Below are 24,608 nucleotides of genomic sequence, written 5' to 3'. Positions count from 1 at the left end.
CAGACTCTCCCTCAAACAGATCCTCTGTTCACCATCCTGTGGCAATTACTTCATTCATTCATTTATTCACTCACTTATTCAGTGACTACTGAATGACTATTCCACACCGGGGGACAGAAATAAATGCAAAGTCCTGACCTCATGGAGGTTTATATTCCAGGGAACAGAAAGCACTGAATAGATGTTATAACCCATGTACCTGCACAGACTCTTTGCATTCTCACAGCAGCCACTATTTTCATTTTATAGGTGCCCTGGCTGAGACACTGAGAAGTTCAATAGCCTGCTGGGATCGCAGCTAGGAAGTAGTGGACTTGAGAGTTAAAACTAGGTTGTTGGCTCCAGACCTGTGCCCCTGACCCCTGCATTCCCCTGCCTTTCCAAATCTGTATCTTCACTTTGCATCTCTTTCCAACTGCTTTGGGTGTTGCCACATAGCGTCCTGGTGTCTTTTCAGACTCATAAGTAAATCTGAAGTTGTCATCTTCTCCCTTAAATCAGCTGCCAGCTTTCCCCTCCGCCGGTGGCACTGCCATTATCCCTGTGCACCGAGCTCAGCATCGTGGCTCCATCATGGAATCGTGACCTTCTCCATTCCTGTAGCATCTCCATTCTCAAGTCCTGTTGGCTTTTCAAACAAATCTCGGATCTTCATCCCAGTGATCCAGAAAGGCAAGCCCTCTCTTTATAGATAAGGACACTAAGGATCGAAGAAGTCAAGTGCCGTGCTCAAGGCCACACAACTAACAGAGGTTAAAACTCTGATCACAGGCTTTGTGCTATGAACAAGTTGTTTCAGGTAGAAAGTATGTCTCTGAATCTGCCTCCAGAGCTCCTAGAAGGTGAGGACCACAGCTTAAGCCATGTCTGGATCTCTTACACAGAGTCTAGCATTCGTGTTGACTCAAAGAACTGGAGCTATGAAGTCCAAATGGCAAGCATATAACCCAGACTTGTGTCCTAAAAATTAATGCTCTAAAATTCCACCAGATGGCAGTGTTTTCCCCGTGAAAGGGGACATCCCAAAGCCAAAGTGGTGTGTTCACTCAGGGGTTAGGTTGAAGTGGCCAAAGAATTTGAATTTGAAGTGATTTCCAACCACACACACACACACACACTGTTTAGAATCTTGCTGAGCATTCAAATGCTGATGAAATCTTGAGGACTATTAATAGGCAGTGGTAGAGCATAAACACGATTTGTGCTCTAGTCGGACTTTTGGCATTCCCTAGCTACATGACCCCAAGGATGTCTCTTAATGTCTCTTAGCTTTTATTTTTCTCGTCTGCAAAATGGTTGTAAGAATATCTGCTTGGTCTCCCTTACAGACAGGGCTATCACGAGGCTGAAATTGGACACGTGTGAAACTATGGATGGCTTTACGGATATAGGCTATTATAATTATGGATGTCATGAAATTAATTTAACTGTTAGCTCAGTAGTTAATTTTGTAGAAACACTTTACCTAAATTCTTGCTACTCCATAGACCAGCAGAACTGGCATCACCTGAGAGTTGGTTAGAACTATGGAACTCATCCTGGACAACTGAATTTTAATACTGTATTTTAACAAGATCCTGAGGTGACCCATGTACACAGTAAAGTTTGATACTGGCTAGAAAATTCCTAGTTTTAGAGAATTAAGAAAATAACAAGAAAAACAAGCTCTGGAGTTTGTTCAGGAGTTAATACTGAGTTAGTTCAGTTCAGTGTCCCCCAAAATACGAGAAGTGTTCGCTATGATGAGCCTGAGGCATGTTAAGCAAATTGTTCCCAGAGCTCAAAAAATGTATCTGTATCCAAGTTATGCCTTAGGGTGAGTGACTTGAAGTTGAAATTAAACATTCCCGTGTTGAGATCAGTCAGGGCGGGCCAGGCTATGCTGCAGTGACAAACAACCTGACGATTCAGTGGCCTGAAAACCCGAGATGTATGTTGGCATTACATGTAGGCAGGGGGCTCTGCTCAGCCACGCAGGGGCCCAGCTGATGGAGCTGCCCCCGTTCCAAACACTGCAGGAAAAGAGCTCCACAGGGTCTTGCACTGGCAGTGAAATGTTCAGCCTGGAAGTGACTCATGGGGGTGGGGTGGGGGGCAGGAAGTGCAATCCTGTCCTGTGTTTGGAAGGTAAAGAGCTAGAAATATTCAGTGAACAGCGCTAATAAACGACCACCAAGGTTATCCCTGAGCTGTTCCGAGCAGCAGCTCCCAGAACAGGTTGTGCAGGAAGATTGACTGGGGACCGCTTGTTAAATGTACAGATTCCAGAGCCTCCACCATGGGGATCTAACCAGAACCAGGAATCTGTTTTAACGAGAGCCCTGGGTGGTTCTGATGCGCTCTCTCCAAAACCCAGCATTTGGAAACCACCGACTTGGAGGCCTCCTAACCCTCAACCCCATCTTGAACATAAAAGGCACTGTATTCATGTCCCAGGACCGCTATAACAAATTACTCCACGCTTGGTGGCTTCAGACAACAGAAATTTATTCTCTCGCAGTTCTGGAAGTCAGAAGTCTGAAATTAAGGTTGGTTCTTTCTGGACGCTCTGAGTGAGACTCTCTCCCAGCTTCTGGTGGCTGTTGGCCATGCTTGGTGTTCCTTGGCTCGTAGCCATGTAACCCCATCTCTGGCTCCATCTTCACACGGCCGTCTCCTCTGTGTGTCTTGTATCTTCTCGTGTCTGTTATAAGGACACTTGTCCATTGGATTTAGGGCACAGCCCAGGTCATCCAAGATGCTCTCACCTTAAAATCTCTAATCTATCTGAAAAGACCCTTTTTCCAAATACGGTCACACTGGGGGAACGTATCTTTGGGGCGTGCACTAGTCAACCCACCGCAGGCCCATGTTCACACTGAACCCAGTCTTCTGCCCGTCCTCTCTGGACAGCCAAGAGCGGGCTTTGAGAACCACACACCACAAGGGGTCAGGCAAACCTTATTTTCCCGCTGCTGTTTTCTGCAACACCCGGTGTTTCCTCTAAGTTTTGGGAAACATTTCACACTCCACTGTGAGGGTCAACCAGGGCAAGCTTCCGGGCTGGGATCCTGGACGCAGCAGCCAGTTCTCCCCTCATTGTTCCGTGCAAGACAGAGGGATTGCACGCAATGAGTGCCTGTGAGGGCAGCTCTCGGATGGCACGGCTCCCTCTGCCAACCCCCTGGAGAAGGTCACTTAACGTTTCAGTAGCCTCGGACCATTCCAGGCCCTGGATGTTGACTCCTCAGCCCGAGGGCTATGCTCTTGCAAACTCAAGGTTGGAGAATTCCGGGAGGATGGTCGTGAGAGATTATGAGGGAAATAGGTGTGGGCCTCCAGGTCCTCAGATGAACGCTCATTTTTATACTCTCTAAAAGATGAGAGTAATGACAGGACATTAACTGGAACACCTCAATGTCATTTGACACATCTTGAATTAGTAATAATGGCCCCTCAACAATTATTTTCTATTTAAGAAATTCTTTTGCTCTCCAGAAGCATTCGAGCGCATTCAGGGAGGTGTTAGACATTCATCTTGCTGGGTTTTCGAGATCGTGCCTGGGAAGGGGCACACTCCTTTCTGCGTGTGGCTTTCCAACCAGGAGTAATGATTTTGGAATGCGGCAACACTGAGCCCCCCCGTCACTCTTCTTAAGTCACAATCTGGAGAGAGACTTGTGGTTTCTCACTTGGGTGACGGCCGAAGGGGCATGTGGAAATGCGTCAGGGGCGCTAGAATTTGCCTCAAGTGGACTCACAGCAAAAGGACAGGATTAGTAGGAGCTTGGAAGGTTTGACCCTGGTCTTCCGGTCAAACTGACCCCAGGGCCTCAAGCTGTCAGCTCTGTGGTCACCTCCTCAGAGCTCTGCCCTGGCAGTCAACCCGTCCTCCGTTTTATTGCACTTACTGTGATTTCAATCTGTGGTCAAGGATGATTTTATTGTTTAATTGGTTTTGTACTTGGCATCTTCCATCCTAGAACATAAGCTCCCTGAGGGCAGGGGCCTTGCTTGTCTCTCCCTCTGTGGTTGCCTTGGAGCCTGGCACATACCAGACACTGAGTCTTTGGTAAATGGTTTTTGGAAGAATGAATGTCCCCTTGGTTTGTGCCTGGAGCTGACCTTCAAGGGGACCTGCTTTCAGGACCTGTGGACTGGTCATGTGCAGAAATGTTTCTCTCTGCTTGTTGTTAACCGTTTCTTTGTGACCTGGGGAATTTTCAGAGCCTTCGGTATGCAGACGTGAATTGTAATCTCCAAGAAGGGAATTTAGTGTGAAATATTCTCCAAAATACTGACCTTCTGTCTTGACTGCCTGGAGCTATTTTTCCAGAAAGGGCCTCAGGAAGGCCCGAGTACCATCCCCCTGTCTGGTTGTGCTGGGTGGCCACGGTCTGCTTGCTGGGGTGCCATTGTCACTCCTCTGCCAAAGAGAAGGGGAATGAATTCTGGGCAGAACCTTGAGGTTTGTGTTCCTAGCTCAGCGCGGTCGTCTCCAGGCTGTCTCACTGTGAGGAAGTCACTTCTGTTCTTTGGGCCTTGGTTTCCTCACTTCATTTATTCATTCAACAAACGTTTATTGAGAGCCTTTTAGGTGCCTGCACACTGCTCGGCACTGGGGATAAAATAGCGAGCACTGAAGATGTCCTGCCCTCCTGGAGCTGACACTATAGTCAAGAAGAAAGATGCTACCGGAACCCATGGACCGGTATAAAAATGCAACTGTGACAGGAGCCATGGAGGGGACAGCATGATGGTCCTACGTTGAGGGGATCCTCACCCCGTGAAGGGTGGAGAGCCGTGTCAGAGGAGAGCTGAAGGATGAGCGAGGAGGGCTGAAGGAGAAAGGGAGGACCGTTCTGAGCACGGGAATCTTCTTGGGCTCAGGCCCTGAGCTGGGAGCCACTGGGGCAAATGGGTGGAGCTGAAGGGAGGCCAGCAGGGCTGGAGCAGGGAGAGGGAGGAGGGAGGGGAGCAAAGAGGCCACGCAGGGGGGACCGTGTCAGGGGGATGGGATTTCAACCCAAGAGCTGTGGGAAGCCATGGATGTGTCTGAAGCCTGTGCATGCAGGTGGCAACAGCACAGAGCAGGCATATGATCAGCTTTGCATTTTGAGAAGACGCCACTCTGGGGGGTGCCTGGAAATGGACCAGAGTGGGCAGCGGTGGGCCCAACGGGAGCCTAGTGTAGTTGTTCAGACGGGAGATGGTGGTCATGGAGAAGCAGTCCACGAGTATTTTCTGAGCACCTACTCTGTGCCAGGTACTTTTCAGTGAACAAAACAGACAAAGATCCCTGTCCTCATAGAGCTGACATTTTAGTGAGGGAGAGACAGACAGTAAACATAATAACACATAAGCTGGTATGCTGGGGAGCATTATGTGCAATGGGAAAACAAAAACAAATCGAACAGAGTGGGTGAGATTGGGGCTGGGGGTAGTTGACAGCAGAGATTCTTGGGAGATAAAAATGGTGGCGTTGGGCTTCCCTGGTGGCGCAGTGGTTAAGAATCCCCCTGCCAGTGCAGGGGACACGGGTTCGAGCCCTGGTCCGGGAAGATCCCACATGCCACAGAGCAACTAAGCCCGTGCACCACAACTACTAAACCTGTGCTCTAGAGCCCGTGAGCCACAACTACTGACCCCATGTGCCACAACTACTGAGCCTGTGCTCTAGAGCCCGTGCTCCGAAACAAGAGAAGCCACCGTAATGAGAAGCCTGCGCACCACAACGAAGAGTAGCCCCCGCTCTCCGCAACTAGAGAAAGCCCGCACACAGCAACGAAGACTCAGTGCAGAGGAAGGGAAAAAAAATGGTGGCGTTCTATGATGGAGGGTCAGGTTGGGGGGATTAAGGGAGAGAGAGCTGTCAAGGTCAACTCCTAGGTTTCTGGTTCATGCAACTGAAGAATGGCTTAAAAAGAGTGTTTAGGCCAAACACTACTCAAGTCTTTTTGATTCTGTAGCCCTGTGGGCTGTAAGACGGGGTCCCTGTCACCTGTAATCTGGTCTCTGAGTCCCCAGAGGTCATCCTGGATTTGCCACATAAGGATGTGCCACGTTGCTCTCTGTGCATGGCAGGTCCACGCTGTGGGCACCCGCGGCATCTCCATCAAACCCTCTCCCTGGGGCTGCTGGCATCTGCCCGGTGTCAGCTCAGGGACGAGGGCTCAACAAAAGTGCAGTGCTGTCCATTGCTGCCCTGGACGCCTGCGGCCAGCATCCTCTGTGTGTCCCAGCCCTTGCCACTTTCTCCACCCACTGTGTCCTCTGTCTCTTGAAACAACTGCGTAACCTTCCAGGGAATGGGATGGTTGCCGAATGGATTTTTTTTTCTTTTTAATTGAAGTCTAGTTGATTGACAATGTTGTGTTAATTTCTGCTGTACAGCAAAGTGACTCAGTTATACACATATATACATTCTTTTTTATATTCTTTTCCATTATGGTTTATCCCAGGAGATTGACTACAGTTCCCTGTGCTATACAGTAGGACCTTGTTGTTTATCCATTCTATATGTAATAGTTTGCATCTGCTGACCCTAAACTCCCAGTCCATCCCTCCCCACTCCCCTTTGGCAACCACAAGTCTGTTCTCTATGTCTGTGAGTCTATTTCTGTTTCATAGATAGGTTCATTTGTGGCATAGTTTAGATTCCACATATAAGTGATATAATATGGTATTCATCTTTCTCTTTCTGACTTAGTTCACTTAGTATAATAATCTCTAGTTGCAACCTTTGGGATGGATTTCTTGAGTTGGCCTGGGAGCTGGGGCCCTGAACTTTAGGAGTTCCAGGGTCTGCCTCTTCTTAGGGTACTGGGTCACTTGACAGGGCTTCCTTGGTTGGTGATTTCCTGTGGGATTCCACTGACAGCCCTGAGAGTCAAGTCTGAACAGTCCCCGCTGTTCCCTCCCTAGTCGAAGGCCGAGGCTTCCTGTCCCCTTGGGCACTTGCCTGTTGTGGACAAAGGAAGATGATGGAACAACAACCATAATTAACAGGTACTGAATGCTTCCGATGTGCTGCAGAGCTTTCCGTGGATTATTTCATTTAAGCCTCAGAGCACCTCTATGAGGTAGGTGTTATTAGTGTCACCTTTCTCATTTTAGAGATGATGTAACGAAGCTCGGAGAGCTTGCACAAGTTGCCCAAGGTCGCAGAGCTAGCAAGTTCTGGAGCTGGATTCTCACCCAGGCCAGCCCTTGCTCTGAACCACTCTGTTCTCGAAGCTGATGGATGGGCAAGAAGGTCACCCGGCGGGGTGTCTGGGGTTGGGACTCCAGTCCTGACGTTGCACTGTGTCATGTGGCAATTTGGAGCAAGTCCGTCTGTTCATTCATTGACTCATCGAATACTGATCAAGTGACTTCTCTGCCGCGGCTGGGGGTACAGTGAAGTAGTGCCTCCCGTGAAGAGCTCACGTGTGGCTACTGAGATGGACATGCATGCACGTCATCTGTGTGGTAGAGGGACACGTGCTTCATGGAGCAGGACAGAGAAGGGGGCGACTCTTCTTGTCTGGTGTAGGGGTCGGGGGTCTGGAAGATGTGGCCTTCATGCAGAGCCTTGAGAGAGAGAGCATTTGTCAAGGCTCCCCAGGCAGACAGAAATGTGAGAGCAGAGGCACGGCAACGTCTGGAGTGTCTCAGGAACTTCAGGTTCGCCCCATGGTTATTAGAGCAGAATTTCATGAGGTGTGGACCTTGACCTACAATCAGAACCTACATGAGAACCCCTGGGCTGTGTGCAGTGGATGTTTGTTCAATGCAGATTCCAGGCTCGATCCCAGATCCACTGAACCAGAATGTTTAGCTAGTGGGGTCCAGAAATCTGCATAATCGTTGTATAACCATTAAAAAATGTAAGAGCAGGTGATGGGTGGGCCTGGCCCACCTTGTCTGACTGCAGTCTGTTGGCTCCTGTTTAGAGAGTGACCAGCAGCCCTGGAGAGCGGGACCGGGAAGGGTAAAAGCGGAGAGAGTGGAGCTGAGGCCAGGTCCAGGGGAGCGATGAGAAGGTCTGGGTGAGGGCCGTGGGGCTCCCAGAGGGGCCAGGAATGTTAGGAGGTGCTTCAGTGGAAGAAAGGATGGGACTGGACAGGAAGCGTAGGGCAGAGCAAGGAGTCGAGGATAACGGAACTGTTTGGCTCGCGCTCTTGGGTGGATGGGATGCCATCCGCTTACAATATGTAATCACATAAGTAAAGGTGCTCGGGTGCTGAGCAGAGGTCCTGACGATTGAGGACTGAAAGGGGGTCTTTGCCTTTGGCCATTTGAAGGTAACTGATGACCTCTGTGGGATTAGTTTTAGGCAAGTAGTGGGAGTCACATGTCATCGGGTTCAAGGGGACTAGGAAGACAGGAAATGGAACAGGTCAACCCACTGTGTCCCCTGAGTTCTGACTGGCATGTCCAGTGAGGGCTGGTCTCAGGGACAGAGCTCGGGGAACATGCAGTCTCTCCTCAACCCAGAGTCCCAACTCCATGGGCTACTGCCCCGTGCTGGGACAACCCCTAGGGCTCCTGGGTGGGGCATTTGTTCTTCTCACCACGTAGGTCCTCAGCACCTTCAAGATCTGATGATTGTTCATGCATGTTTGTGGAAGTGGGGGGGGGTGTCTCTTTTCCCGGGAAGTGTGTCCTTCCAGGACCTTGGAGAAGGTAAACCACCATACCCCACCTTTACAGATAGATGCCCTTGGAGATAGAGTATAGCTTACTTTCTGCAGAGTTTTGCCCTCTGGCAGGTACCAGTGATGTGGTGGAAAATGTTGGGAGGATGGAGTTAGAATTCTGGCTTTGCGACTGGCAGCCTCATGGTTCTGTGAAACCGTTTAACTTCTCTGAGACGGAATTTCTTTCTCAGCAACGTCAGGGGTTGGGCAGCACGACCTCACAGGTACACTCTAGGTTTGAAATCCTATTTCTCTAGGATGCCTGGGCAGATGCCTTGTGTGGATACAAGCATCTGACGTCTCCGGTATCTTGTTTGGGGGCCTCCCCAGGTTCTGCCCTGAGTGCTGGCCCAGGTGTGTACTGGGGGCAGGGGCTTGGGGCTCTCCATGGCAGGCATGCCCACCTCTGCCCCCCACCGAAGCTTTGCTCAGTACTCCTGAGTTCCTTTTCCTGTAGTCTACCGTAGGGGCTCCCTAAACCCATCCTACTCCATTTCATGTTAAATATTTCTTTGATTGCTGGGGAAATGAGGAAATTAAGGACAACGTGATGGTTTCTTTTAAAGCTAACTTTTTTTTAACATAAAGAAGTGTTCTTGGGCTTCCCTGGTGGCGCAGTGGTTGAGAGTCCGCCTGCCGATGCGGGGGACACGGGTTCGTGCCCCGGTCCGGGAAGATCCCACGTACAGCGGAGCGGCTGGGCCCGTGAGCCATGGCCGCTAAGCCTGCGCGCCCGGAGCCTGTGCTCCGCTGCGGGAGAGGCCACAACAGCGAGAGGCCCGCGTACTGCAAAAAAACAAAACAAAACAGGGCTTCCCTGATGGCGCAGTGATTGAGAGTCCGCCTGCCGATGCAGAGGACACAGGTTCGTGTCCCGATCCGGGAAGATCCCATATGCCGCGGAGCAGTTGGGCCGGTGAGCCATGGCCGCTGAGCCTGCGCGTCCGGAGCCTGTGCTCCGCAACGGGAGAGGCCACAACAGTGAGAGGCCCGCGGACTGCAAAACAAAACAAAACAAAGAAGTGTTCTTAAAATAAAATTGTTCTTTATTCAGAGGCTCTTTCCTCTCAACCTTCTTTTAATTGTTAACATGTCCATTCTTTTATGAAATAAGGGTGACGGTAGATGGTAGTTTTGCCTACTGACCTTACCAAGGAAAATAGATGTTTGCAACACCTGTATGGGTGCCCTTCCTGATTTGGGGGATATCTTATTGATCCATGAAATCCCAAAGTCTCTAAGCCTGAGTTTCATCACCAAACGGGGATAATAACAATATGTACTTGGACAGAATCGTTATATAGATTAATTGAGATACTGCAGGCAGGCACTAAGTCTGGGATATACTAATCACAGTTATTAGACACTAGCTCCACCCCCGACCTCCACTGCCCCATTTCCCTCAGTCAGTTGGTGAACCTGCTCTTGAGAGCTCAGAGAGGACAGGCAGCCAGAATTTCACAAACATCCTCTCCCCAGGGTGCGCTGAATCCCTCACACTCTCTCCCACTTCCTGTCTGGAATCCCGCTCAGTTAGTTGTTAAAAAGAACAGGGAAATAAATACTACCATTCCTGCATCCTTTCAGTCCTTTGTTTGTTAATTTCACACCCCTTTCTGTGTGTCTGACAAGAGCTATTAAAGAATTGGGTATACAGACAGGATGAGATACAAAGTTCCCATTTCTCTTGGAAGACAGACATATTGAGCTAACAGAGACTATATGGTGTGGTCAGTGCTCTAATAAAGGTAGATGCAAAAGAGTAAGATGAGATAGATTACAGAACCCTGGATATTACTGCAAATGGGCACTACCTTTAATCCTGAGCTTCCCAGCCACCATGGTAAAAAGGAAAACATGTTGTTCCTATTGTCCAATATGGTACCTCCCAAACTTCTTTCATTCTTGAACTGCCATCACTTTTTTCTTGTAGATCTACCCAAATTGTTACTTACTTGACATTTAAAAAATCATTACAATTGTTTTATTTAATTAAATTAAAAAGAAAATTTGATATTTTCATAAATGGAAAACCACCATCACTGACCACAAAGAGGGTAAACACATACATAAATGCATAATCATTAAAATGAAGAATTGTCTGGGAATATCATTTAAAATGATCTACAAGTTTTCTGTCTACCACTTAATATGCCAGCTACACTGGGGTAATATAATGACGTATTTTAGGCCAATTGAAGACAAACTTCTTCCCTGGCATAATATTCAAGAAAATATTTATTGCAAAAGACGCAGAAATTCCGTTCAAATGGCTGTTTCTTATGAACCCTGCAAAAGCTTAGGGTATAACATTAAATCTCAACACACTGAATACTTTTCTGTGGGGAGCTGAGCAAGTAGCAAGACAAGCAGGTTGTTTCTAAAGATCTAACTCAGGAGTCTGCACACTTTTTCTGTGAAAAGGACAGGTAGTAAAGAGTGCTGGCCCAGGTGCTCAGAATTGCAATTACTCTGTTCCCACTTTGTATCTTGAAGCAGCCAAGCTTAATTACTGGACAATGAAATTTGAATTTCATATTATTTTCACATGTTACACAATATTATTCTTTTTTTACACTTTTTCAACCATTTAAAATGTAAACACCAGTTTTAGCTCGTGGGCTGTACAGAAAGAGGTAGTGGGCTGGATTTGGCCTGTGGGCTGTCCTTTGCTGACTCCTGATCTAACTGAATCCTCCACCAGGGCTTGGAGAGCTTGGCGGAGTGAACTGATAGGATCTGTCCATTGTTCTTCCCTCTCCAGCCAGTGCAGAAGGGTTTCACAGACCGTCAGCAAGGTCTTGGAAGGGGTTGGCGGCTGTTAGGACTAGAGCCCACATTTTTCGGTTTCGAATTCCGGGCCCTTCTCCTTTCTAGATGCTGTCTCCCTGGATGGAGAAATCATTTACTCCGTACCAGGCCTGATGTATGTCTCTTTATAAAGAGACTCTCACTTAATCTTCCCTGCGTTCTTTGTGTGGTATTATGATCCCGTTTTGCAGGTAAAGAAGCAGAGGTTTGGAGAGGTTAGGGATTAAAAAACTGCTAAGTCTCGGAGCCAGAATTTACACCCAGGTCCGTTGGATTCCAGAGGCTTTGCTAAGGAATTGGCTTGACTTTGATGAAGAAACCTTTGCCCGTCTTCTTTCTCTCCCCACCCAGGCTTATCCCTTATAATTAATTGTAAGTGATTGGCAGTGGGGGCAGAAAACATGGCTCCCACTCTTCAGTCGCAAGTAAGCTCTGTGATGAATGGGGAGAGTGACAGCACACAGGGGAGAAAGGCCCTGTTTGGTTTTGTTTTTTCCTGGATTCTTCTTTTTAAAATTAATTTTATGTTACTTTATTTTACTTTTTTCAAATTGAAGTTTAGTTGATTCACAATATTAGTTTCAGGTGTACAACATAGTGATTCAATATTTTTATAGATTATACTCTGTTAAAAGTCACTATAGGGCTTCCCTGGTGGCGCAGTGGTTGAGAGTCCGCCTGCCGATGCAGGGAACACGGGTTCGTGCCCTGGTCTGGGAAGATCCCACATGCCACGGAGCGGTTGGGCCCGTGAGCCATGGCCGCTGAGCCTGCGCGTCTGGAGCCTGTGCTGCACAACGGGAGAGGCCCGTGTACCGCAAAAAAAAAAAAAAAAAAAAGACACTATAAAACATTGGCTATACTCCCTGTGCTGTACAATACATCCTTGTAGCTTATTTACTTTATACATAGCTGTTTGTACCTCTTAATCTCCTACCCCTACTTTGTCCCTCCCCACTTCCTTCTTCCCGCTGGTAACCAGTAGTCTATCCTCTATATCTCTTGAGTCTGTTTCTGTTTCGTTACAGTCATTCATTTGTTGTAATTTTTAGATTCCGCATGCAAGTCAGACAAAGACAAATAATTTTATTGAGGTATAAAGAAAGGACACATGCTTAAAGTGTGCAATTTGATGTTTCAACATGAATCCATCACCACAAACAAGATAATGAGCATATCCACTGTCCACTCTACCCAACTTTCCTTATGCCCTTTTAAATCACCCGCTCCTGGCCCTGTCCTCCTCACTCCATCTCCAGGCAACCACAGATCTGCTTTTTGTTACTACGGATTAGTTTGCATTTTCCAGAATTCTGCGTAAACGGAAACATACAATACACATTCTTTTTTGTACTCTTTCACTGGCATAATTATTTTGTGATTCATTGAAATACACATGAAAAGTCCATTTCTTTTCCTGCGGGGGAGTAGTCCATTGTATGGATATACCAGAATTTGTTTATCCATTCACATGTTGATGACATTGGGTTGTTTCATAAATATTCTATGAACCTTCATGTACTAGTCTTTGTGTAAACATATGATTTCATTTCTCTTGTTATTGTTTGGTTGGTTTTTGTTTTAGAAAGTGCCAAGCTGTTTTCCAAACTGGTTGAGAGTTCCATTTGCTACACATTCTTGCCAACATTTGATATGGTCATTCCTTTCCGTTTAAATTTAGATATTCTAATAGGTGTGTGGTTTTAACTTGCATTTTCCTAAGGACTAGTGATGGTTTAGACTTCATTAATTATCCTTAGTGACTAATGATAGTTTAGTTTTCAACTAAAGATAGTTGAAAATCTTTTCATGTGCTTATTTGCCATCTGTATATCTTCTTTGCCAAAGTGTCTGTTCAAATCTTTTGCTAATTTTTTTTACTGTGTTTTTTGTTTTCCTATTATTGAGTTTTGAAAGGTCTTTATTCTGGACACATTTCCTTTATTAGACATATGAATACAAATATTTTCTCCTAGTTTGTGGCTTGCCTTTTCTTTCTCTTAACAGTGTCTTTCAAAGACCAGAAATCTTTTATTTTGATAAAGTCTAACGTATCTTTTGTTTTTCGGTAGTATCTTATCTAAAAAAAACCTTTGCCAACTCAAGATTGCAAAGGTTTTTCTCGTATTTTTTCTTTTAGAAGTTTTATAGATTTAGGTTTTACATTTAGGTCTATGATCTATTTTGAGTTAATTTTTGGATATGATGTGAGGTATGGACTGAAGTTCAGTTTTTTCCATGTGAATATTCAATTGTTCCAGCATCGTTTGTTGAAAAGACCATATTCTCGTCACCGAATTACATTTATACCCTTTTCAAAAATCAGTTGTTCTTGTGTGTGGATCTATTTATGGATTCTCTCTTCTGTTTCATTGATCTATTTTTGTATATTGATGCCAATATCACACTGTCCTGGTTACTGTAGCTTTGTGATGAGTCTTGAAATCAGATGGTGTTAATCCTCTAACTTTGCTCTTCTGGAAGACTTTCCTTCCCTCTCATCAGAAAACAAAGCTAGAGTGGGTGTGGAGAGTTCTGGTTCTTGTTCTTTGCCTGGTCAGGGACTTGAGAGAATCTCTAAAAGCAGCTGTCCTCCATCCTCGGCCATCTCTGCTTAGTTCCAGTGGCTGTCCTGGAGACACCTGAAACCCTAGGTCCCAATCAGTCTGCATCAAGTGACCATGTCTTGTCCTGCTCCTTGAGAGCAGGAACCAGTGCCCAAGGAAAAGATGGTCCTTGGGATGCAGCAATCACAGGGGAGGCCATGAGTCCCCTGGCATATGACTGCCCCTAGAAGCTCTGTGTTGGATTGTGATAAACTGACCCAATCATAATATCTTTTGGGGAGTAAGGATATGAAATGTAGACAGAGCTGGGGTTTGGGAGCAATGGATGGCCACTTGTGAAAGGAAGCTGGGCCACCTGGTTCAAAATTTCCACAGGGATCTTTTGAAAATGCAGATCTGGGCAGGTGACACCTCATCCTCCGGGCTCAACCTAAGGTCAGCAAGGCTTCCTTGTGTTGGAGCCCCTGCTTTGTACTCTTCCTTTCCAAACACCCACGGTTTGGGTAAATAGTTCATCAATGTTGTCTTACTTTCCAGATGGGGAAGGGACCCTGTCTTTCTTGTTCAACTTTTAAATTTCTGGAGCTGAGCACTTGGCACATAGAAGATATTTAGTGAATGTATGAATGAGTGAAACAATGATGTAAGGTATCTAGCATAGCAAATTATACCTGGGAGATGTTCAAGGTATGGCTGATGGAAGGAAGAAAGGAAGGAAGGAAGAGTTCAGTACTCTGTAGCTTTGGGAACTCTGAGACTGAAAATAATGATATGGCCACAGAGATGCCACCCATTGCCCTCCATAAACTCCCATCCCTAATAGCTTTGAGTCTTAAACTTGGCTGTGCACCTCAATCACTTAGGGAGACTTAAGATAAAAATTCCCAGCTCCTACTTTTGGTCTACTGATAATCAGAACACCTGAGACTGGAGTAAATTTGGAAATCTGGATTAAAAACAAACAAACACCTAGGCTATTCTTAAGCAGCCCATCCTCGAAGGGCTTTTGAGAACTTCATATTTATAGTAACCAGGGTGTACATATTCCTTGTGAATTAATAGCTGTATGTGGCTAGAGACTTCCATATAGGACAGTGTGGAATTCCAGCCCTTCTCTCTCCTACAGCTGTGCTGTACAATACAGTAGCCACTTGGTACATGTTGCTATTTACATTTAAATCTAAATTAATTAAAATTAAAGTTAAAAATTCAGTTTTTCACTTACACTAGCCACATTAGAAATGCCCAGTAGCCACATGTGGTTAGTGGCTGCCACACTGGACAACACAGATAGGAATATTTTCATCACCACTGAAAACTCTGTTGGGTAATGTTGTCCTGGAGGGAATTACTCCTCTCTCATTCACAGTCCACAGGCTTTGGTGGAATTGGTTCTTTCCACAGCTCCACGGATGAACGTGTGACCTACAACTCACCAGTCGTGGTATTACATGTGACTCAAGTCATAATCAGAACAAGTGTCGGGACTTTTGCTTAAATGACCATCAAAAGACATTCTTTCTTCTACTGATATAAAGCTGGGCGTGGAGCAGTCTAGGCTGGAACTGTTGGCAGCCACTTTGTTCTCATGTAGAACCAGAGAATGAAGGCAGCAGAGAGGGAAGCAGAGCTTAAAAAAAACAGGTCTTATGATACTTTTTGAGTCTTTAGACAGAAGTTGAACTTGAAGAGAGAGTTTTCATTTCAGTGAGCCAAAAAAATTCCCTTTTTTTTCCTACTTGCAGCAAAAGGACAGTGATTAAATACACAGAATGACTATTGCAAATCACTTCCTCTCTACCCCTCAGTTTCCCCATCTGTAAAATAAAGAGGTTGAAATAATTAGTTCAGTTTAATTCTTCAAGCATATATTGCACATGTATTGCCAGGTGCCTGTGCTTAGTACAGAATGATGATTTAGACCCAGCCCTTCCGGCGAGAGTATTAACCTAACTGTAATACACTCTGAGGATGGCTTATTATTGATATAGACAAAGTGCTCTGGGGCCACAAAGGATGTGCTTGACTTGGCCTTGGAGAAGACTTCATTGTGGATGTAACGTGGAACCTGGATCTTGAAAAATGAGTAGGGTTTTTCCTTGCAGAAAAAGTAGAAGAGGACATTTTAGTTAAAAAATGAACATGAGCAAACTTCCAAATTAAGAAAGCTCATGTGTTTGGAAAAGGGTAGTTCATTCTGCCTAGAGCTTAAAATATAAGAGGGGAACGGATGGGCTACAGACTAGGAGAGGTTGGTGGGACCGATTACCATAGCTTTGAAAGCCATTCTGGGTTTTTGAGGCTTTCTCCTGCAGGAGAACTGGAAGCAGGAGGCTATGATGATCAGCCTTGCGTTTGGTGAGATCACACTTGTGAGCGAGAAGGACAGACTGCTGATGGGGAGAGACGGGAGGTGGAGGGACCAGTTGGGAAGTTATCGCAGTTGTGGAGGTGAAAAATGAGGAGACTTAACCATGCATTCAGGACTAATTTGCAAAGTGTTATGAGCTGGATATACTGAACTGGCACAGGGTAGGTGCTCAAAAAATGTTTGTGGAATAACCATTGCTGAGTCATGAGGAGCATGTTGTGGGAGAGGATGGATTGATCATCTGAAGGTTATGAGTCGGGTGATGGGTGAAAGAGGGTAAAGAAGGGAGTTGGTGGAGGTGTCAAAGCCTAAAGAGCAGGCAAATTAGGACACCAGTGACTTTTACAAGAGAGATTGTAGCAGAGTGGCCGGATTGGAAACTGAATTGCAGTGCATTGAGTAGTGAAGACAGCAAATGTAATGTCTTCTTTTTTTTTTTTTTTGCGGTACGCGGGCCTCTCACTGTTGCAGCTTCTCCCGCTGCAGAGCACAGGCTCCGGACGCGCAGGCTCAGCGGCCATGGCTCACGGGCCCAGCCGCTCCGCAGCATGTGGGATCTTCCCGGACCAGGGCACGAACCCGTGTCGCCTGCATTGGCAGGCAGACTGTCAACCACTGCACCACCAGGGAAGCCCTGTAATGTCTTCTTAAAGGAGATTAGGAGAAAAAAGAGAGAGAAAGCAGTAGCTGGGAGTGAGAAAAATGGAACAATGGACCTGTCGGTTGTCTTCCAAGCTTCTGTTCCCCCACTTCTTGCTTTCTGAGAGAACCCCAACTTTGTTAAGGCTTCCATCCTTCCCCGATGCAACCTTTTTGACTCAAAGTCTCAGGGATGGATACTGATTAATCTAAGCCAATCACGGTAATCTCATTCCTCTCTGCCATTGATAGGCTCAAGAACATAAGCTTAAGTCCATCAGTGCAAGGCATTCCCTTGACCACTGTTATTTATTGTCCAGGGATGGGCACTTGACTTCGTGGTCCAATCAGACCGATCAAGGAATGGCCATGCCTGCTACCAGCAACCATATAACCACCTTAAGAGAAGCCAGTCTGAGGACAGAGAGCTGAACTCTGATCTTAGTGATACCTGGAGACTGTCCTACATGCAGACCTCTCATTAATGTGAGATAATACATTTTATGATTGTTTCAACCATTTTAGTTGAGTTTTCTATAATGGTGCTGAAAGCATCAATGATGGATATCACTGGATTTTATTTTATTTTAGGGTTGGCAGAAACTCAGCATAAAGGGAGAAATTTCAGAGAAAAGAAAGAAGTTAAAGACCGAAAACAGAGAAAGGAGAATTGATGGGAGAAGTGGGAATGGTTGTGCTCAGGACTGTTGGTGGAAGAGCTGGTTGGAAAGAAATAAGCAAACTTCTGCCTTATGTTACAGAAGGGAAAGAAGTATGAGATTATGAGCAAATTTGGAGGTGCAGGCAAGTTGACAGAAGGATCTGTAAGGACCCTTAGAACTTTACTGTCTGCAACTGCTTCCCCTCTAGTCAAGGAGGTGAGTGGCATCATTTGACAAAATCAAGCACACCTGGTGGTATGTGCAGAGAAGAGAGGAATCACCTCCCCTTGGAGTAATCAGAGAGGCGTCTCCATAGGCGAGGAGGACTCTGAGTCCGTGCATATGGAGTTGGTGTAGAGGCCAGAGGGGTAGAGTGTCGGTGCTGTACTTTCATTTCTATTATCTCAGTTAAATGCCACATCCCTGAGAAATGTACTGAAGGGACAAGGAGAGACCAGTTTGGCTGCCGCAGGGAGTTCAAGATGAAGAAAGTCAGGTTGGGATCAGATGCTAGAGGGCCTTGTGTGCCAGGCTGGGATTATTAGCTTTAATGGGCTTTGATCAGTGTTTTTCACACTTGAGTGAATCAAAAACTTCTTGCTACTACCTAGTTTTGACTTAAAACTTATTAATATAATAGTACCTAAATATATACAGACATAAAACTAGGTGTACACTCCTTATGCGTATGTCTTTTATATGAATCGTGAAAGTAAACCCAATTTACAAATGAACTACAAAAAGGCGTAAAACCAATAAAATTCCACATTAAGTTAGTGGACTAGATAATGATGTTTGCTGAAACTAAATTGCCGCTCACAAGGCAAATATGAAATTGACTGTTACTGAGAGTGATGTGCTGATAAATTGGCTTCCACAAGAAAAGAAAGCCTGTTTCATGGTGTTTGCTGATTTCCATGGTGTAAATATTCTTACTCTGGCTGCCATCATAATCATTGCGTTTAACAACTGGCTCACAAAATACCTGAAAATTTAACAATTGGCTCTCGTGAGCCACAACAGGCTGGTTCCAGCACACCGCTGCTCTCTAGGTTCTTTTGAACTCACGTGCCTACTTTTCTTTTTGTGCTGTAATAACTCAGTCGCTCCATCCCTTTCCTATTCTAATTCCTACGAATGCCATGTTTGTTCAGGCCCAGTGAATTAACACAAGTTGATCTTTACTTAGATGAATGTATCATTTACATATTAAATTAGTCATTATTCTTTTTTCTTCAACCCAAGACAAAATGCAAGTATTCCTCACAATCCAAATCTATTCAGTTTCAAAATCCACATAGTGAGATTTTATATAGTAAGTGATGCTGAATTATCCAAAGCTATTTGGTTTCTGAGTTTGGGATAAGAAATACCAAGAGTTCAGATAGCAAAGGATATTAACCCCATTCTTAAAATTTTGGATTTTATTCAATTCCTGAGTTCAAATGGCAAGTATTTGGATAGCAAAGGATACCTGTACTACTTGGCACCAAAAAATTGTTGATTAATATAAACATGAGTCCTAAACTATCATGACAGTATTCACTTATATAAGGTGGACGATCCAGGATATGCTTACATTAATTTTTAGATAATCATGGAAGTTAAAGCACAAATTTAAGAATTTGTGTTCGGTGGGAATGCTTGTAGCTGCAGGTAATCGAAAACCAAAAGTGGCGTAAACCTTGGATATTTATGGCTTACTTATTAAGAAGTCCTAATGCAGACAGACTTCAGATTGGTCTGCAATCTCAAAATGACACCAAACGTCCAGGTTCTTCTACCTTTACCATCCAAGAATGTTGGCTTTTTAGCCTGATGTGTGTTGCATCAAGGTCATGAAATAGATGCTGTGGTCATTCACATCCAAGATGAGCAGGAAGAGGCAGCTCCAGACCCATCTATCTCTGAGGAAGAAAGTTAGTTTCTCTAAGATCCCTCTAGCAGTTCACCCATCTCAACAGCCAAGACTTGATCACATGGCCACCTCTAGCTACCAGAGAAATTGGGAAACATAGTTCCTGGCTTTCCAGACTCTGTAGTGGAAGGCAGCAAGGGGATCATAGGGGAGGCATGGGAATGACTTTTGCATGCCAGTGAAGACAATCTCAGTGAAATTTGTAGGACCTTTATTTGTATGTCTGTGGAATACTCAGCACCCGGGGACCCCAGCTTGGGGATTTGTACCACACGACTACTCACAGTTCCAGTCACTGGTGTTTTGGGAGCATTTGTACAGGACATAGAGTAGATGCTGTGGGGGAGGGGATGACCAGGGAAGGGGACACACACACACATACACACACAGCCTCTGCCTTTGAAGGACTTAGCGGGGGGGTTACTAACGCATCACTGTGTGGGGCTAAAGGTTTTAGGGGTGTCTGGATTCTTCATGGAAAACTTCCTTGTCTGTGTGTAGTTTTCTGTCTTTGAATCATGAGGATCGACCACTGAAGATAGCACAGAAGGGGTTCCAGGGGCTCAGTTTCACTGGAATAAGAAATTCCAATGATGAGCCCAAATCATCTGTCAGATGTCAGATGTCCCACGTTGGAGAGCCAGCTGGAGGCCACAGAGCCGCAGGCCTGTGGTAGACTCTCCTGAGGCACGGGGATGGCCGGGAGATAAAGGAGCTCTGGGGGCGCTGTGGGTACCCTGGTCCCTTGCATTTAGGGGCAATGGAAGTCCCATTGGCCTGGGGGTTAGGAGACCCCAGTTCTAGAAGAAGTCCCAGGTGAGTCCTTTCCCCTTATTGGATCTGAGTGACCTTGCACAGGGGCTGACACACAATTGGTGCTCAGTAATGCTGGCACAAGCTCACTGATCTGTAAACTCACACCTGTAATGCTCATCTCCTAGATTTTTGGTAGAATGCTATATATGGAAATAAGTTTAGAATTTAAAAGCACTATAGAATCTCAAGGTATTTTCACAGTTATAACAGGGGAAGAAGGAAGAAAGAACTTGTCCTGGGCGGTGGGGGGGGGGGGGTCTTCTGTGGGCCTGGCACCAGGCCAGACATTGTCACATAGCCTCTCTCTGAATTCTTACGGCAGTAATCCCAGCTCAGGAATATTATTCCTACCCTTGTAGCTGGGTTCACTGGGCCTCAGAGAGGTAAAATAACTCTCCCCAAGTCTCATACCCTATGAGAGGCAGAGCTGGGGTTTTGGAAATTCTGACTAAGAGCCTGGGCTCAGGAGAGAGAGGATAGAGATTTCAGGGAGAGTTAACACCAAGAAGGGACACCAAGAACTCAGAAGCTGGGGGAGGCTAAGAAGGAGCTGGCTAGGCCCCAGAAAAGTGTGGGGACTGGTTATAATTAACTGAGATGGATGCAAACACTGAACATGTTCCCCCAAAGCAATTTCTCCAGGCCTCCTCCCCTGTCTTCCACCTTCCCCTCCCTGCAGCCCGAGGCTGGACTGGGCTGGACAGGGCCAACAGTCAGCTTGCTGCCCACCTCATCTCTGGACTCCCCGCTCCCCGCCGGCCCTTCTGATGTCTCCTCTTGCTTTTACTTCTCCTGCAAGTTCTGTCATTTAAACCCCCCTAATTTAATAGGTTTGTCTCATTATTTTGATTAATCATATTAATTCATGTTAATTAAGAAAGAGATTTAAGCAATGACAGAGGTTAATGGAATCAGCCCGTGTTCTTCTTTGCCTTTTGTTGGGGCCACTGACAGGCATGGGGGGAACAAGAGGGGAAAATGGGAAACAGCACATTAGCAGGACCAAGCCCAGGACGAGCCAGCGAGTCTGCAAAGAGGGAGGGGAGAGAAAGGTATCGAGGAGACGATCAGTTACCAATTGGAGTTTCCTGTTAATTGAATGTCTGATTTTATTAATGATTTTATTAATGTCTGAATTTATAAAAGTCCTTAAGAAAAGAAAAGAATTTAGTCAGTTCAGCAGTTAACTGTGAAAATTAATGCCGAGGATATAAGTTAACATGGCCATTTTATTTGTCTCCCTTTTTTTCCCTAGTTGTGGGATGAAATTGGGCGCATCACCTCAGAGGTCTTTTCCATCTCTGGGTTCTTTATTTGGTGCTGAAGAAGCAGGTGGCTGGGCCCACAGCCTCAACCTGACTCTATTAGAAACAATAAACACACCTACTGTGTTCCAGGCTCTGTGCTGAACAGCTTAAATGCAGCTTTTCATTGAATTCTGTAACAACACGCCGAGGTCCCCTTTTCCAGTGGAAGAAGCTGAGTCAGAGATGCTGTGTCACTCGTCCAAGGTTTCAGAGTCTGAGAGCCTCGGATCTGGGTGAACGCTTTGGGGTCAGGGGCCGCTTCTGTCTCATCACGATGACTTCAGGTCTTGGGAGGAGCTGTGACATCCTGGCACTGGTCCTGTTGGAAAGGACCTTATCTGGAGAACTTGGAAGGGGGTCGAGGCAGGTGCAGGTGCAGGGCTTTGCCTCAGCTGACAAGCACTTTTCTCCCTGTCTTCCAAGTTGTCCCCGGGCCAAGAAGGGTTGGTGTTATGGATTGAAGTGTGCCCCACAGAAAGATATGTTGAAGTCCCCAACCCCCAGAACCTCTAAATGAGACTTCATTTGGAGATGAGGTCGTTGCAGATGTTATCAAGGTGAGGTCATACTGCATTAGGATGAGCCCTAATCCAATGTGGCTGGTGCCTTTATGATAAGAGAAGAAGGGTCACAGACACGGACACACAGAGACGATGACTATGTGAGGAGGAGGCAGAAACTGGAGTGATGCTGCCTCAGGACAAGGAATGTCTGGGGCTACAGGAAGCTGGAAGGGACAAGGAAGGAGCCTTCCCTGGAAGTGTCAGAGGGAGCATGGCCCTGATGACACTTTGATTTTGGACTTCTAGACTGTAGAACTGTGAGAGAATAAATTTGTTATGTTTTGAGCCAGTCCATGGGTGGTCATTTGTTCTGGAAGTTCTAGGAAACTAATATACTTGCAAAAGCTTGACTGAACGTGAATCTCTTTGACTTGTTGGCTGATGCGTCTTCAGCTTAAGGTTTTGATCCCAGTTAAAATGCAGAAAATGTTCTTCAGGCCACCATCTCTCCTTTCAGATAATCGCAAGGAGGGGTGATGGGTGGTACTTCTTGGGGTCACACAGCGCAAATGCAACTGATGCTCAGTGTAACCTTGGTCCAAGCTTACCTGGCACAACCCTCATCGTGACTGCTGGAACACCTGGTTCCCAAACCTGAACCCAATAAGTCAGGGTGCCTAGCTTGTGTGCTTTTCTCTCAGAGCCTTGGGATGTAAATGAACTCTTTATGGCTTGTAAACTAATTATCACTAGGGTGTAATAATTCCCCCTGCTGCATGATGACAGACGTCACCAAGAGGTCACAACACACTTTTCTGCTAAGCCTGTGAGTGGCCTCAGAATTGAGCAGTCCGACTGATCAGAGTTGGGAATATTCATTTATCCATTCAATAAGTGTTTACGTGCCTATTAGGGCCAAGATTGGTGCCAGGTGCTGGATATATTTTGGTGAACAACACAGACAGTCCTGCGGTCTGGAATAAACTTTTGTGTCATCCCTGACCAAGTGAGAAGCCCACTCACTTGGAATCAGGAATCCCACTGCTTAGACCATGCACATGACTGGCGTCAGTTTCCTTATGTGTAAAACGAGAAGGTTAAGCTAGATTACTTCTGTGGCTCTTTCCATCTCTAAATTCGAAACTCTACATCTGAAAAGCGGACTGAAGACCTACTGTGTCAACTAACACCCAAATCTCCAGTGGTTAGAACCCCAAGCAGATAGGGGTTCTTTGGGCAGGGGAGACATTTGAGAATAGCAGAGACCTTTGGCAAAGACCACCAATCACACCCAGACAAGACAGTGCCTTTACCCCCGCCCCCCGCCCCTGCAAGTCAGCAGGCAGCCTCCCTTGTCTGAGCTCAGAGACAAAGGATAGGCAAGAGGGAATTCCATGTATGACTTGAAATTGGGCACAAATTAGTTCTTGGCTTCAACAAAATCAACTGAGCAAGCAGAACTGGAAAAACTGTGACTTAGCTGCAGCAAATATGAAAAAAAGATTAAGGTGGTTGTCAGCTCAGTATGAAGCCATTGGGATCTTAACCTGCACTGATAGAAATAACATCCAGGATAAAGGAAACAAGGGTCATTTGATCTACTGTGCCATTCTGACTGTTCCTGGGATGCTATATTCACTTCTGAATCCCGTATTTTAAAAGAGAAGCGGGGGTATGAATTAATAATTAGATATTTACTATAAGTGTTTGGCACTTAACACCCATCATTTCATTTTAATCCTAACAACACCTCAATAAGACAATTACCACTCATTTTGCAGATGGAGAAATTGAAGTAAACCAGTTCTCAAGGTGTCTCACCCATTTAGTGGTGGCGTTGGGACTGGAATTCATGTTCATCTGACTCCAAATCACAGGGTCTTTCTGTAGACAATAATGACCTTGGGAAAGAGAGAGGTCACTTCCAGAGGGCTACTCTAAGGGTGAGGCAAAGTGGGAAGGGATGCCAGACTTAAGCTTGGTCTTAAAGGAGGGATAGGTTAGAAAAAATTATGTGTGTGTGGGAAGGGTCATGCAGGAAACATGCTAGGGACAAAAGAAAGTCAGTAGAGGCTTAAAGATGAGAATCTGGGAGGGGTATCTGGTGAGTGGGAGGTGAGAAGACTCACATTATTTGTGGGGGGCAGAGGCAGTAGACAAGGATGGACAGTTTTAGTCCAGATTACAGAAGGCTTTGAATGTTAGGTTAAGTATTACAGACTTTGTCACATTTCTAATGGGGAGGTAATAAAGACTGAATAGTGCTTGAGGTTGGAGTGTCATGCTAAGGGCTGGGCTTCAGGAAAATAATCTGTTGGTCACATCCATTGTGGATAGACTATGGTAAGCAGAAG

This window comes from Orcinus orca, chromosome 2, assembly GCF_937001465.1.
Source record: "Orcinus orca chromosome 2, mOrcOrc1.1, whole genome shotgun sequence".
Classification (NCBI taxonomy): domain Eukaryota; kingdom Metazoa; phylum Chordata; class Mammalia; order Artiodactyla; family Delphinidae; genus Orcinus; species Orcinus orca.
The sequence above is the reverse complement of the archived record's forward strand: the minus strand, read 5'-3'. Positions refer to the sequence as shown.